The sequence below is a fragment of the Sapajus apella genome, unplaced genomic scaffold, assembly GCF_009761245.1.
Source record: "Sapajus apella isolate SASKATOON/1434 unplaced genomic scaffold, GSC_monkey_1.0 scaffold91, whole genome shotgun sequence".
Taxonomy (NCBI): domain Eukaryota; kingdom Metazoa; phylum Chordata; class Mammalia; order Primates; family Cebidae; genus Sapajus; species Sapajus apella.
Window position 1 is genome coordinate 1,971,267 of NW_022437031.1, and position 15,201 is coordinate 1,986,467.

Below are 15,201 nucleotides of genomic sequence, written 5' to 3' on the forward strand. Positions count from 1 at the left end.
TGGTCTGTCTATTTTGTTGATCTTTTCAAAAAACCAGCTCCTGGATTTATTGATTTTTTGAAGGGTTTTTTGTGTCTCTATCTCCTTCAGTTCTGCTCTGATCTTAGCTATTTCTTGTCTTCTGCTAGACTTTGAGATTTTTTGATCTTGCTCCTCTAACTCTTTCAGTTTTGACGATAGGATGTCAATTTTTGATCTCTCCTTGCTTCTCATTTGGGCACTTATTGCTATATATTTTCCTCTAGAGACTGCTTTAAAGGTGTCCCAGAGATTCTGGTATGTTGTGTCTTCATTCCCGTTGGTTTTGAAGAACATCTTTATTTCTGCCTTCATTTCATTGTTTATCCAGTCAACATTCAAGAGCAAGTTGTTCAGTTTCCATGAAGCTGTGTGGTTCTGGGTTAGTTTTTGAATTCTGAGTTCTAACTTGATTGCACTGTGGTCTGAGAGACTATTTGTTACGATTTCCATTCTTTTGCATTTGTTGAGGAGTGATTTACTCCCAATTATGTGGTCAATTTTAGAGTAGGTGTGATGTGGTGCTGAGAAGAATGTATATTCTGTGGATTTGGGGTGGAGAGTTCTGTAAATGTCTATTAGGTTTGCTTGGTCCAGGTCTGAGTTCAAGTCCTGGATATCCTTGTTAATTTTCTGTCTTGTTGATCTGTCTAATGTTGACAATGGGGTGTTAAAGTCTCCCACTATTCTTGTGTGAGAGTCTAAGTCTCTTTGTAAGTCATTAAGAACTTGCCTTATGTATCTGGGTGCTCCTGTATTGGGTGCGTATATATTTAGGATCGTTAGCTCTTCTTGTTGCATTGATCCTTTTACCATTATGTAATGTCCCTCTTTGTCTCTTATGATCTTTGTTGCTTTAAAGTCTAATTTATCAGAGATGAGAATTGCAACTCCTGCTTTTTTTTGCTCTCCATTTGCTTGGTAAATCGTCCTCCATCCCTTTATTTTGAGCCTTTGTGTATCCTTGCATGTGAGATGGGTTTCCTGGATACAGCACACCGATGGGTTTTGTTTTTTATCCAATTTGCCAGTCTGTGTCTTTTGATTGGGGCATTTAGTCCATTTACATTTAGGGTTAATATTGTTATGTGTGAATTTGATACTGCCATTTTGGTGCTAGCTGGCTGTTTTGCCCTTTAGTTTAGCTGGTACTTGTTGTTCCTTTATATGTGTAGAGCCTCTTTCAGGAGCTCTTAGCTGGCCTGGTGGTGACGAAATCTCTGAGTACTTGCATGTTCCCAAAGGATTTTATTTTTCCTTCACTTATCAAGCTTAGTTTGGCTGGATAGGAGATTCTGGGTTGAAAGTTCTTTTCTTTAGGGATGTTGAATATTGGCCCCCATTCTCTTCTGGCTTGTAGGGTTTCTGCTGAGAGATCTGCTGTGAGTCTGATGGGCTTCCCTTTATTGGTAACCCGACCTTTCTCTCTGGCTGCCCTTAGTATTTTCTCCTTCATTTCGACCCTTGTGAATCTGATGATTATGTGCCTTGGGGTTGCTCTTCTTGACGAATGTCTTTGTGGTGTTCTCTGTATTTCCTGGACTTGAATGTTTGCCTGCCTTGCTAGGTTGGGGAAGTTTTCCTGTATAATATCCTGAAGAATATTTTCCAGCTTGGATTCATTCTCTTTGTCGCATTCGGGTACGCCTATCAAACGTAGATTAGGTCTTTTCACATAGTCCCTCATTTCTTGGAGACTTTGTTAATTCCTTTTTACCCTATTTTCTCCAGTCTTGCCTTCCCGTTTTATTTCATTGAGTTGATCTTCGATCTCTGATACCCTTTCTTCTGCTTGGTCAATTCGGCTGTTGATACTTGTGCATGCTTCATGAAGTTCTCGTGTTGCGTTTTTCAGCTCCATCAATTCACTTATATTCCTTTCTATTTTGTCCATTCTTGTTAGCATTTCGTCAAATCTTTTTTCAAGTTCTTAGTTTCTTTGCATTTGGTTAGAATATGTTCTTTAAGTTCACAGAAGTTTCTTACTACCCACCTTCTGAAGTCTGATTCTGTCATTTCATCACACTCGCTCTCCATCCAACCTTGTTCCCTTGCTGGTGAGGAGTTGTGATCCCTTTTAGGAGGAGAGGTGTTCTGGTTTCGGGTGTTTTCATCCTTTTTGCACCGGTTTCTTCCCATCTTTAAGGATTTATCCACCTGTCGACTTTGTAGTTGCTGGCTTTCAGATTGGGTCTCAAATCTTTCAGATTGACGTTTTGTTTGTTGATGATGAGGTTATTTCTGTTTCTTGGTTTTCCTTCTGACAGTCTGGCCCCTCTGCTGTAGGTCTGCTGAGGTTCACTCCAGGCCCTGCTTGCCTGGGGTTCACCTGCAACAGCTGCTGAACAGCAAGGGCTGTTGCCAGTTTTCTTCTTCTGCTATCTTTGTCCCAGAAGGATACCCGCCTAGTGTCTATCTGATCTCTCTTTTATGAGGTGCCTTTGTGGATATATAGGGGTCAGGGAGCTGCTTGAGGAGACGGTCTCTTCTTTATAGGAGCTCAAATGGTGAGCTGTGAGCTCTGTTGTTGTTCATTCAGAGCTGCTGGGCAGGTACTTTTAGGTCTGCTGCAGCAGAACTCATAAACTGCTTTTTGTTCCCAGGTGCTCTGTCCCAGGGATTTAGGGCTTTATTTATGATTTTCCGTTATGCTGCCGGTTTCTTTTTTTTTTTTTTTTCCTTCAGACCTGCCCAGCCCAGCAAGGAGGCAGCCTAGTCACTGTCGGCCTTTAGCAGATTTGCTGAGCTGCTGTGGGCTCCGCCCCGCTGCCAAGTGAACTTCCCTGCAGTCCTGTTTATATGGGTGTAGTTAGAACTGCTTTGGCGATGGTGGCCCGCCTCTGTTGAGGCGGAGTCTCTTTGCTGTGGCGGGTTGCCTTGGGAACGGCGGGCTGCCTCAGCAATGGCGGGTTGCCTTGGCAACAGCGGGCTGCCTCGGTAATGGCGGACGCCCCTCCCCCACAGAGCTGGACCGTCCCGGGTTCAGCTGCGCTTGCTGTGAAACTCTCAATCCAGAGTTTCTGGTTGCTGTTCTTTTGTGGGGGTGGGGCCAGCCGAGCCTGATCGCGTGGCTCCCTGCCTCAGAGCCTTTTTAAAGTTTGTGTTCCAGTCGCCTGTTGAAGAGGCGCCGGGGTCTGTTTGTTTTCCCCTGCGGCCACTCACTGGGCTGGCTTAAACAGCGGCACTGAGGTTTGTGGCGCTTTTTTTTTTTTTTTTTTTTTGCCCTGTAACCTACTGTCCTGGTTCTCTGCTCAGTCCCCTTTTTGAACCGGCGAATGGGCGACTTCCCATGGCTCCAATCACCAGCCAAAAGGGCACCCGCACCAGTGTATTTTGTATGGAGTACCGGAGAACCCGCGGCTCCGGGGCGCCGACAAAGCAGCTGTGCGGGGCAAAGCAGCAGCATCGGCCGGCACAGCCGCGCTAGCTGAAACAGCTGCGCTGGCGACTGTGGAGCTCCTCTGCCCAGGAATTTCCTAGTCTGTGGGCAATAAAAACGTGGCATCCACTCACCCTCTGCGATTTCACTGGAAGCTGCAATCCTGAGCTGTTCCTAAACGGCCATCTTGGATCCAAACCCAAAAAGGTCGGTGGCAATGTTTATTTAATGCTTAATATATAGTTATCAAATGCATGACTAGGTGCACGGTAGGTGCTCAAGACAGATTGGTTGATACAAATAGAGGTGGGGATACCTAGCAACACACTTTAGTTGCTCCTAGACTCCTAGACTGTTAAGAACCAGAAATAGTCCTAGAAATCATCCAATCATCTTCCCATTTTCCATTTTAAACAGAGGCATAAAAAGAGGTAATGATTTGCCTACAATCATAAAACTAGTTTGTGGTAGAGCTAGTACTCAAGTCTTCTGACTACCAAACCAACACTTTCCTCACCATATCACATCATTTTACAAAGTTATGGAGAAGGAAGATGTCCTGCCCAAAGCCACACAGTTACTCAGTCACACAGCAGCACTAAAGGCAGGACTAAATAAATATTTCGTGTTCTTTCTTTGTGTGTGGGTTTTTTTTTTTTTTTTTTTTTGAGACAGGGTCTTGCTCTGTTTCCCAGGCTGGTGTGCAATGGTGTGATCACAGCACACTGCACCCTTCACCTCCTGGGCTCAAACGATCCTCCCACATCAGTCTCCCAAGTAGCTGGGACTACAGGTGTACACTACCATGTCTGGCTTTTTATTTTATTTTATTTTTAATAGAAGTAAGGTGTTGCTATGTTGCCCAGGCTGGTCTCGAACTCCTGAGCTCAAGTGATAATTCTACCTCAGCCTCTCAAAGTGCTGGGAGCACAGGTATGAGCCACCACATGTGGCCTTATTATCTATCTATCTTAATCTTTGAAACAACCTGTGAGGTAAACAGTATTGTAGCCACAATTTTATAGATGAAAAAAAATCATAATTCTGAGAGGCGAATTTGTCTGAAGCCTAGCTGAGATTCATACTCAGATCTGACTCCAAAGCCTGTTTTCAAGCACTGTACTCTCAATAGATACTAGGTAAATCAAGCCAGAGAAGCTAGTTCTAATGACCATAGTGGGGCTCTAAAATAAGTATGTGAGTTTGCAGAATTAGGAATTATTAAAATAATTCTTTTGGGTGGATATAAAAGTAATTCATTTGTGGTAGTGGGCACCTGTAATCCCAGCCACTCAGGAAGCTGAGGCAGGAAAATCACTTGAACCAGGGAGGTGGAGGTTGTAGTGAGCCAAGATTGCACCACTGCACTCCAGCCTGGGTGATAGAGCAAGACTCCATTTAAAAAAAAAAAAAAAAAAAAAAAAAAAAAAAAAAAAAAAAAAAAAAAAGAATGCTTAGTTTTGTGTCATGTAAATTTACATGAGTTAAACAAAAAAATTCGAGTGATGGCTGGGTGCAGTGGCTCATACCTGTAACTCCAGCACTTTAAGAGGCTGAGGAGAGTGGATCACTTGAGCCCAGTAGTTAAAAAAAAGAACGAAAATTTGGAATATACTAAAAAGTGTAAAAAAATTACCATAATCATACCACCCATAATCAATATGCTGGTATATTGTTTTTCCCAGTCTTCTGATAGAATTAAACGTTGGATAACCTCAATTCTATGATTCTGAAGAACTCTGTGGTCAAACTGTACATTCTTTAAACTAGAAGAATCTTCCCCAAAACATTTCAAAAGTTGGCCAATCTCCAAATTGCCCATATAGCCAACAAGTTCCCGTGGAAGTCCTTATACCTTGCTATTCTCAAATCATTAAGCATTTGTTTATCAACTATAAGCAATCTTACCATGTGTTATCCATGGAACAGTAGCCTTCTAAGATACTCTAGGGGGAAAAAGAGTCCTATGGTTGAATAAGATTGGGAAATACTATATACTAGGCTCCTTCCCTGATATTTATGATGCTCAAAGTTCTTCAGAATAGAGCCATGTTTAGGCACAATTTTCCAGGTTTTTTTCATCCTAGAACCCCCTTTTCTACAAAAAATCTATTAGTGTCAAGTAGTATTTTGAAAAAAGCTAATCTAGTTAAGATGACCAACCATTCAGTTTGTGTGGGACTTAGGGAGTTCCCAGGATGTAGGACTTACAGTTTTAAAACCATGAAAGCCCTGAGTAAACAAGAACAAATTAGTATAGATTTTTATCTAAACTTCCCCTCTTTATCTCCCATTTTACAGATAAAGATATTATGATCTAGAGAGGAAAAAGTAATTTTATACACCTATCCAATGTCAAAACTTCAATTCAAACCCAGAATTTATGGATCCCAAAGGCAGTAATCTTTCTATGCTCTACTAGGATGAAATTTATGGAAGAATAAAATTAAGGCATCTAAGAATCTAATATGGTAATTCATGACTATCTCTTAAAGATAATAATGCTACTAAACTTGAATCAGGCATTAGGACCTAAAAGATGGATATCTCATGCATTAGGCTTTTACTGAGTTCTTGACTGGAGGAAAATAAGGCTCCCTATGGTCCAAGTATGAGGGTCGTATAAAGCTAGGTAGAAGTAGTCTTTCCTTTCTGGTCTTCACTGGAATTTGGTCAAAGAGCCAGGAGTTTTAAGCTTGACTCCTACTTTTGCCTGGCAGTTGTAAAATGTTTTTTAGTAGGCTGACTTTTCTCTTTTCTGAGATTACATAACCTTCCCTTTACTCAAACTTCCTGCAAACTCTTCACCCCACCTCCCTTTCAGCTGAAAATCTTGCTTCATACTTCATTGAGGAAATAAATATAAGTCATGTAAAACAAACTCTTCTCTCCCTCCCACCGCAGCTTACTACTGCCTGTTTAGCCATACTGTCTGCCTTCCTTTATGTCACAACATAAGAAGTCATTCTGCTCTTAGATAAGACCACTTGAGTTCTGGCTCCTATCTCTTATTGCTCATTTTTGTAACCTGAGCGCACAATACAGAGTGCTAAACACATAGCCATCATGCATTAGGTATTTGACAGATGAGTGAATATGTGAATGGATGAGTAAGGCATTTCTCTCTCTGAATTTCAGTTTCTCTAACTATAAATGGAGTTCCAGAGAGGTGGCTTGGGCTGAGTGAGAAGGCTTTCCCTACTGCTTCAGAATAGCTCTGATTTTTACTTGTTTTACACGTCAAGTTTCATATAAGGCTTCCTTGTGAAGAAATGGTTTTGTGGACTCATCCCCTAAAAAGACTTTGAAAACCACTAGTTAGGTTAATTCAAAGGATTCTTCTGGTTTCAAATGACGGATCTTGAAATCTGATCCATCTGATTTCTGATTCTTTCAATTAGTCAAACACTTATCAAGCCCCTTTGAGTATGAAATGTTAATATAAATATATGGCAGAGGCCCTTCAGCCTCGTTTCGAAGCCTTACACTGCCAAACCCAGACTTCTAAAGCATAAATATAAATTAAAACAATATATGCTCATGTTATCATATTTAAAAGATTTGTCACTTTACAAAAAGGATTGACAGCACTTTTAAATGATAAGGCTACTATTACCCTTCAAATAGAATTTAACATAAATTACTTTTGACCCTATGTTTAGTTACCTGATTATAGCTGACTGAGATCTACTTCTATCCTTTAAGATATTTTATCCTCTTGGCTTTCAAATGTCTCCATAAAATATGAAATTTTTTTTATCTCAATGTTACTATAAATAGCACTTAGCAAGTTACGGTGCACAAGGATATGCCCGCTGAAGATGTGATCATTAATTTTCCCATCTTAAATCTTGTGTCACCTCTGGTATGATTGGTATCCATTATATAGATAGTGTAGAAAGTCTTACAAATGCATATTTTCTGGCTTTGTTAACAAGATAATCTCGTCATTTTTAAATGATGCTTTCTTGGCTTCTCTTTTTCATTTCTCTTTGGTCCTCCTGTTTTGAAGGGCAATTACCTGCTCTAGAGATTTGTTTCATCAGAAGAGGTATGCATACAAGTTATATTGTATTTCTGTCTATTTAGAGTTTCCTTGGTTTGGCATTTATGACCCCCCTCCCCCACATCATTTATCAAGAATGAGGACCCTGTCCATTGAGTTACAAAATATGGGAAGGGGAGTGTGTGTGTGTGTGTGTGTGTGTGTGTGTGTGTGTGTGTTATGGAGTAATTATGTTCTCCCAAAATTCGTATGTTGAAATCCTAACCCCCAATGTGATGGCATTAGGAAATGGGGCCTTTGGTCAGTGATTAGGTTATAAGGACAAAGCCCTCATGAATGGAATTAGTGCCCTTATAAAGACGCCCTGGAGAGCTCCTGCAACCCTTCTGTCTTCTGCCCTGTGAGGACACAGCAAGGAGATGGCCATCTATGAAAAAAGTGGGCCCTCACCAGACACTGAATCTGCTGGCACCTTGATCTAGGACTTCCATCCTCCAGAAATGAGAGAAATAAATGTTTGTTGTTTAAGCCACCCTGTCTGTGGTATTTTTGTTATACCAGCCCAAATGCATGAAATGTGTGTACGTGTGGGTGTGCATGTATGAAAGAAGCTATATGTGTGAGAGTGGTGAGGATTAGGGAGAAGGGAAATTCTCTCTCTCTCTTAACTTAGCTAAGGAAAGGATGTTTTCACCACACCTGATCTGCCTTATTTATTCCTCCAACAAATACTTCATGGAGAAGTGTGTGTGTGTGTGTGTGTGTGTGTGTGTGTGTGTGTGTGTGTATACATACACATATATGCGCACACACACACACACACATATATATATATTATACTTTTCCTAACATTACATCTTTGATTGCACTGTTCTAGCTATCTGGAATGCCTTTCCCTCTTCCACTCCTGTCCATTGGGCAATCTCTTACTCATTCTTTAAGGTTAGGGTTTAAATACCATTTTTCTGAAGTGCTTCCTGAGAAGCTCTTCCTGTTTTTACCTCAAGCAGAATTAATTATTCTCTTATCTAGAGTCTTACAATATTTTAAAAACACTTCTCCTACAGTACCTACCGCATTGCATTACTGAATTTGCTTATTCATTTATCTTTCCTACTACACTAAGAGCTTGTTGAGGGTAGTGACTGAGTTACCAGTGTGTATGTCAGTGGTTGGTGTATGGTAGACATCATAAGTATTTGTTGAATGAATGACTGATCTCTCTTCATTCAGATCTCTGCTAAATGTCTCCCTCTGTGAGGCTTTCCCTGACAAGTCAACTAAACTAACACTTCTGGCAACTCCCTATCTATGTCATTAACTTTTTTTCTTTTTCTTCATAGTAATAATAACTACCTAATGTTATATATTTCCTATTTTCTTATTACTTGTCTCCCTCCTAGATTGTAAGGTGCATGGGGGTAGGGTCTCTCTTTATTCTTGAATCCCTTGTACTTGGAAAAGAGTCAGACACATAAGAGGCACTCATTTTTATTAAATGAATTTCAATGTTACATCGCCAAAGGACATAGTAGGTACTCAGTGGACATACCTGAACCACCTTATAAGACTGCTATGAGGATCAAATAATTCAACATTTCAGAAATTTTTTGTGGATTGTAAGTACTGCAGAAATGTAATTACTAATATTAATACAACCATCATTTCCAAAGCTTTATTTTTTAATTGATACTTCATCATTGTACATACAGGGTACAATGTGATGCTTTAATACACATATACATTGTGTAATGGTGAAATCAGGGTAATTAGCAAATCTATCATTGAAACATTTGTCATTTTCTTTGGTGACAAAATATTTTCCTCTAGCTATTTTGAAATACACAATACATTATTGCCAACTATAGTCATCCTACTGTGCAATAAAATCTTAAAATGATAAACTTCGAGACTCCACGTTACCCACAAAGATTTTGTACTACCACTTTTTCAAATTTGATCCCAGAAACCCAAGGTGAGATGGGTTGACTGCAGCATTTTATAGGTATATTTTAAGGACTCTTTTAATAATCATTTGATAAAATGATTCAGTGGCATTTTAGAAGGAGGCACAATTCTCATAGACAGAGACACATCATAATTTTGCTTAAACCTGAAAAAGATCCACAAAAGAATGAGTCTTATAGTCAGTCCTGTACCATTTTTTTGCCAAGATAGTTTATGTCCATATTAGCTAATAATGGATTAATATAATTTCAGAATGTATTCATAAAAATCAAAGCAGATTTATCATAAGTAGGCACTTGGCAGATAGTGGAAGGAGAATTTGAAAATGAATGCACTACTACAAATTGTCCATGTCAATAGTAACATCAGACAGGCACTGCAAAAAAAGTTTAGGTTTAAATTTGAAAACTTTTTCTTTTAAAAAGCAATTTTTAAAAAACCATCATTTTCAGCAAACTGACACAAGAACAGAAAATCAAACACCACATGTTCTAACTCATAGGTGGGTGTTGAACAATAAGAACACATGGACACAGGGAGGGGAGCATCACACACTGAGGTCTGTTGGGGGGAGATAGAGGAGGGGCATCTGGGGGTGGGGAGTTGGGGAGAGAAAGCATGGGGAGAAATGTCAGATCTAGATGAAGGGGAGGAGGACAGCAAATCACACTGCCATGTGTGTACCTATGCAACAATCCTGCATGTTCTTCACATGTACCCCAAAACCTAAAATGCAATAAAAAAAAGAAAAAAGAAAATAAAGTGGGAAAAGAGCACAAAGTCAAAAATAAAATAAAATAAAATAAAAATAAAAAGCAATTTGAATAAATTTTCCTTCAGCTAGTTAATGTTCTAAGTAAGGAATGAAACCATACAAAATTAAACAATTTTGTTTTCTTTAAATTTTACAGTTAAGAAAGAAATGAGTTGCCCTCTCTATATACTCCATTATGCTTGAAAGGGAAAACCACTGGCATTTGCTGTAATAAAATAACTGGAAATCTCAAGTGCTTGATGAATTATTAGCCTATTTATGCATGATATTATAATTTACCTATTGCAAGAAATGCAGATTCACAAGTTATTCACTTACCAGCAAGCTTTAGGCTTCAGAATCACATCAAATCAGAATTTATAGCTGGGTATACATCAAATGATCTACTTTGTTCAGTCCCTACTAAATTTAAATTAGTTTAGTTAATGTTTTATTTGCAGACCACTGGGAATAAAAATGTCCTATGTAATCTGTAATTTGATCATAAACAATAATACACAATTATTCTGTGGAATTTAAAAATACCTGTTATATTAGCCAACTCTCCAAATGTGATTGGCCAAAATTCAGATGGTTAAGACAGCTATATTGCTTCCAAAATCATATTTTTTGAAATTACCATTACAACTCTTCAAATCTATCAACTAATTGAAAAAAAATGAATAGGCAATTATATTTGGGACAGCAAAATAATTAGACTGTTAATAGATTCAATATGATACTACTGAAATACGAAAGACTAGGAACCCCAGACTTTAGCTCGCAAATAGGCATTGCAATGGAACCTAAGACTGAACAAAGGAGGTACTGTATCTAACTGAAGAGCTCTAAGAATATATGACAAGTCACAAAAAAAAAAAAGATGTTCATGCTGGTACCTGACCAGCATGGGCAGTGATAGTAGATACCCACTCACTGGGGTGAAGCAGCATAGGATGAGGACAAGGTTGTAGGACAGTGACTTGGATACTAAGAATAGTCCTGAAAAGAAGTGTGATTCAACATAGATAGAATATATCAGAGCATTCCATTGTCTCAAGCCTAGTTTTCAAAGCAGTCATTTTCTTTGTATCCAATCAGAGAGATGGGGCATGACTGTAGGGTGTCCAGACAGTCATGATGAGAGACTAGTCTACGTATAGCAATATCCCTATTAGGGGTCAGAGATTGGAGGCGGGTTTGGCCCTTGGTGAATGGAAGCTGCCAGTAACTGTTGGGGTATCAGGGCTGAGGCCTAACTTAAGCACCAGTCTCAAGAAAGGAAGGGTTACTAGGCACTGAAATGGTTCAGCAATGAGTAACATGAGGACTGTAGTTAATACTACTAGTTCATTGTATTTAGGATTTTTGCTAAATGGCCACCAGTAACTGTTGGGGTATCAGGGTTGAGGTGCAACTTAAGGACCAGTTTCAGGAAAGGGAGGGCAATGCAACTAGTCAGGAATCTGCAACATGAGGACTGCAGTTAATATTAGTTCATTATATTCAAGGTTTTTGCTAAAGGAGCAGACTATGAGTGTCTCTTGCCACAGAGAGGAAAATGAGTGAGTATGTGAGATAATGGATTTGTTCATTTTTTCCATTATTGTAACCATTTTACTATATATGTATTTCATAACGTCATGTTGTACATGTTAAATATATACAATAAAATTCACTTTTAAAAAATACGAAGAAAAAGTAAAAGTCTAGATCTAGTTTCTTTGAAAGTCTTAGGCTAATAAATGTTGTTTTATATCACATTTCTTTTGGTTAATGACATCTGTACTATAATATTTACTTTTTATTCTAGTCCTCTGTTATTAAAAAGTCTGTTTTTCTCATTAAAAATTTGAGAGTCAATACACATTTTTAAATTGTTTTTTTTATGAAGGGGAGGGTGGGTTGCCATTTTTTCAGGATAGCTATTACTTTGGTCTCTAAATTTATATGTTGAGGAGACTGCATTCTTTTTGTTTTTGCTATTATTATCATTAGAGAATACTTAAAATATGAAAATACACATTCAGTCTTAATATAAACTGTTAACAAAAATGTGGCTCTCCTAGGACCAGGCAATTGATGATCTTAACTCTTTAATCAGTTTTCTTGCCAGTGACATCAGCAAAACAATCTTTTTTAATTTTTAAAATTATTTCCTATTTGTATAGATTTTAAAAGTACAAATGCAAAATTGTTACATGGATAGTTGTATAGTGGTGAAATCTAGGCTTTTAGTATAACCATCTCAGCAAAACAATCTTTGGTGAGGGCATTAACAAGTTTTCCATACAGCTGTCTTGCTTGTCAAAACTAAAATTAAAGTCATTTCTTTGATGGAGATATGCCATTACCTTGTATGTGAATTTCAAAACAAATTATTCTACACTAATGCTGTTTGACTGAAATGAGTCTGACATTTGAAATGTCCAACATGTTACTTCAGTACCTCATATCTCAGAAATCAAAGGAACAGCTTCCAATATAAATGCAGCACATAACTCATGGGCTCTTACAAAGAGGGTCAGCAAAATAGCAAAATGCAGGAAAATAACATTACAGAAAATTTCAAATCTGCCAAGCCCAGCTGAGGCTGTGGAAGGTAACAAATAAAAATTCAGCCTACAGATTTCAGAATTTAAGCAATAGATTCTATTACGGTCACACTACCTTGAGAGTATGTACTGCTCGAAAAATCTATTAAAATGAAATCCAGGAACTGTCACCACAGCAGTAACATATCATGTAATGTTAAACAATTTGAGACTCCATTCGAAAGCCACCAACTTCAAAGACAAAAGGTAGATAAATGCACGAAGATGAGAAGAATCCAGCACAAAAGAGCTGAATTCACCAAAATCCAGAAAATCACTTCTCAGCAAATGCAAAACAATGGAAATCATAACAAACAGTCTCTCAGACCACATTGCAATCAAATTAGAAATCAGGATTGAGAAACTCACTCAAAACTGCACAACTAGATGGAAACCGAACAACCTGCTCCTTAATGAGTACTGGATAAATAATGAAATAAAGGCAGAAATAAAGATGTTCTTTAAAATCAATGCGAATGAAGATACAATGCAACAGAATCTCTGGGACACATTTAAAGCAGTGTCTGAGGGAAATTTAAAGAACTAAATGCCCACATGAGAAGTGAGGAAGTTAAAAGAACTAGAGGTGCAAAATAAGCAAATTCAAAAGCTAGCAGAAGACAAGAAATAACTAAGATCAGAGCAGAACTGAAGGAGACAGAGAGACAGAGAGACAGACAGACAGACAGACACACACACACACACACACACACACACACACACCCCTTCAAAAAAAATCAGTGAATCCAGGAGCTAGTTTTTTGAAAAGATCAACAAAATAGATAGACTGTTAGCCAGACTAATAAAAAAAGAGAAAGAGAAGAATTAAATAGATGCAATAGAAAGTGATAAAGGGGGCATCACCACCGATACCACAGATACGCAAGCTACCATCAGAGATTACTACAAACACCTCTCTGCACACAAACCAGTACATCTAGAAGAAATGGATAAATTCCTGGACACTTACACCCTCCCAAGACTAAAACAGGAAGAAGTCGAATCCCTGAATAGACCAATAACAAGGGCTGAAGTTGAGGCCACAATTAATTCCCTACCAACCAAAATAAGTCCAGGACCAGATGGATTCACAGCCGAATTCTACCAAATGTACAAAGAGGAGCTGGTACCATTCCTTCTGAAACTATTCCAAACAATACAAAAAAAGGGAATCATTCCCAAATCATTTTATGAGACCAACATCATCCTGATACCAACACCTGGCAGACACACAACTAAAAAAGAATATTTCAAGCCAATATACATGAGAAACATGATGTGAAAATATTTAATAAAATACTGGCAAACTGAATCCAACAGCACATCAAAAACCTTATCCATCACGATCAAGTCAGCTTCATCCCGGAAGTGCAAGCCTGGTTCAACATATGCAAATCTATAAACCTAATCCATCACATAAACAGAACCAAAGACAAAAACCACATGATTATCTCAATAGAAGCAGAAAAGGCCTTTGGCAAAACTCAGCAGCACTTTATGCTAAAAACTCTCAATAAACTAGGTATCGATGGAAAGTATCTCAAAACAATAAAAGCTATTTATGAAAAACACACAGCCAATATCATACTGAATGGGCAAAAATTGGAAGCATTCCCTTTGAAAACTGGCACTAGACAAGGGTGCCCTTTCTCACCATTCCTATTTGACATAGTATTGGAAGTTCAAGCCAGAATAATCAGGCAAGAAAAAGAAATAAAGGGTATTCAATTAGGAAAGAAGGAAGTCAAATTGTCTCTATTTGCAGATGACATGATTGTATATTTAGAAGACCCCAAAATCTCCTGAAAATGATAAACAAATTCAGCAAAGTCACAGGATACAAAATCAATGTGCAGAAATCACAAGCATTCCTACACACCAATAACAGACAAAAAGAGAGCCAAATCATGAGCACATTCCCATTCACAATTGCTACAAAGAGAATAAAATAACTAGGAATAGAAAAAAGAAAGGACATGATGCATCTCTTCAAGGAGAACTATAAACCACTGCTCAAGGAAGTAAGAGAGGACAAAAACAGATGGAAAAACATTCCCTGCTCATAGTTAGGAAAAATCAATATTGTGAAAATGGCCATACTGTCCAAAGTAATTTATAGATTCAATGCTATCCCCATCAAGCTACAACTGACCTTCTTCACAGAACTGAAAAAACAACCTCAAACTTCACGTGGAACCAAAAACGAGCCCACATACTAAAGACAATCCTAAGCAGAATAAACAAAGCTGGAGGCATCATGCTACCTGACTTTAAACTATACTACAAGGCTACAGTAATCAAAGCAGCATGACACTCGTACCAAAACAGAGATGTATTCCAATGGAACAGAACAGAGGCCTCAGAAGTAGTGCCACACATCTACAACCATCTGATCTTTGACAAATCTGACAAAAATGAGCAATGGAGAAAGGATTCCCTGTTTAATAAATGGTGTTGGGAAAATTGGCTAGTGATGTGCAGA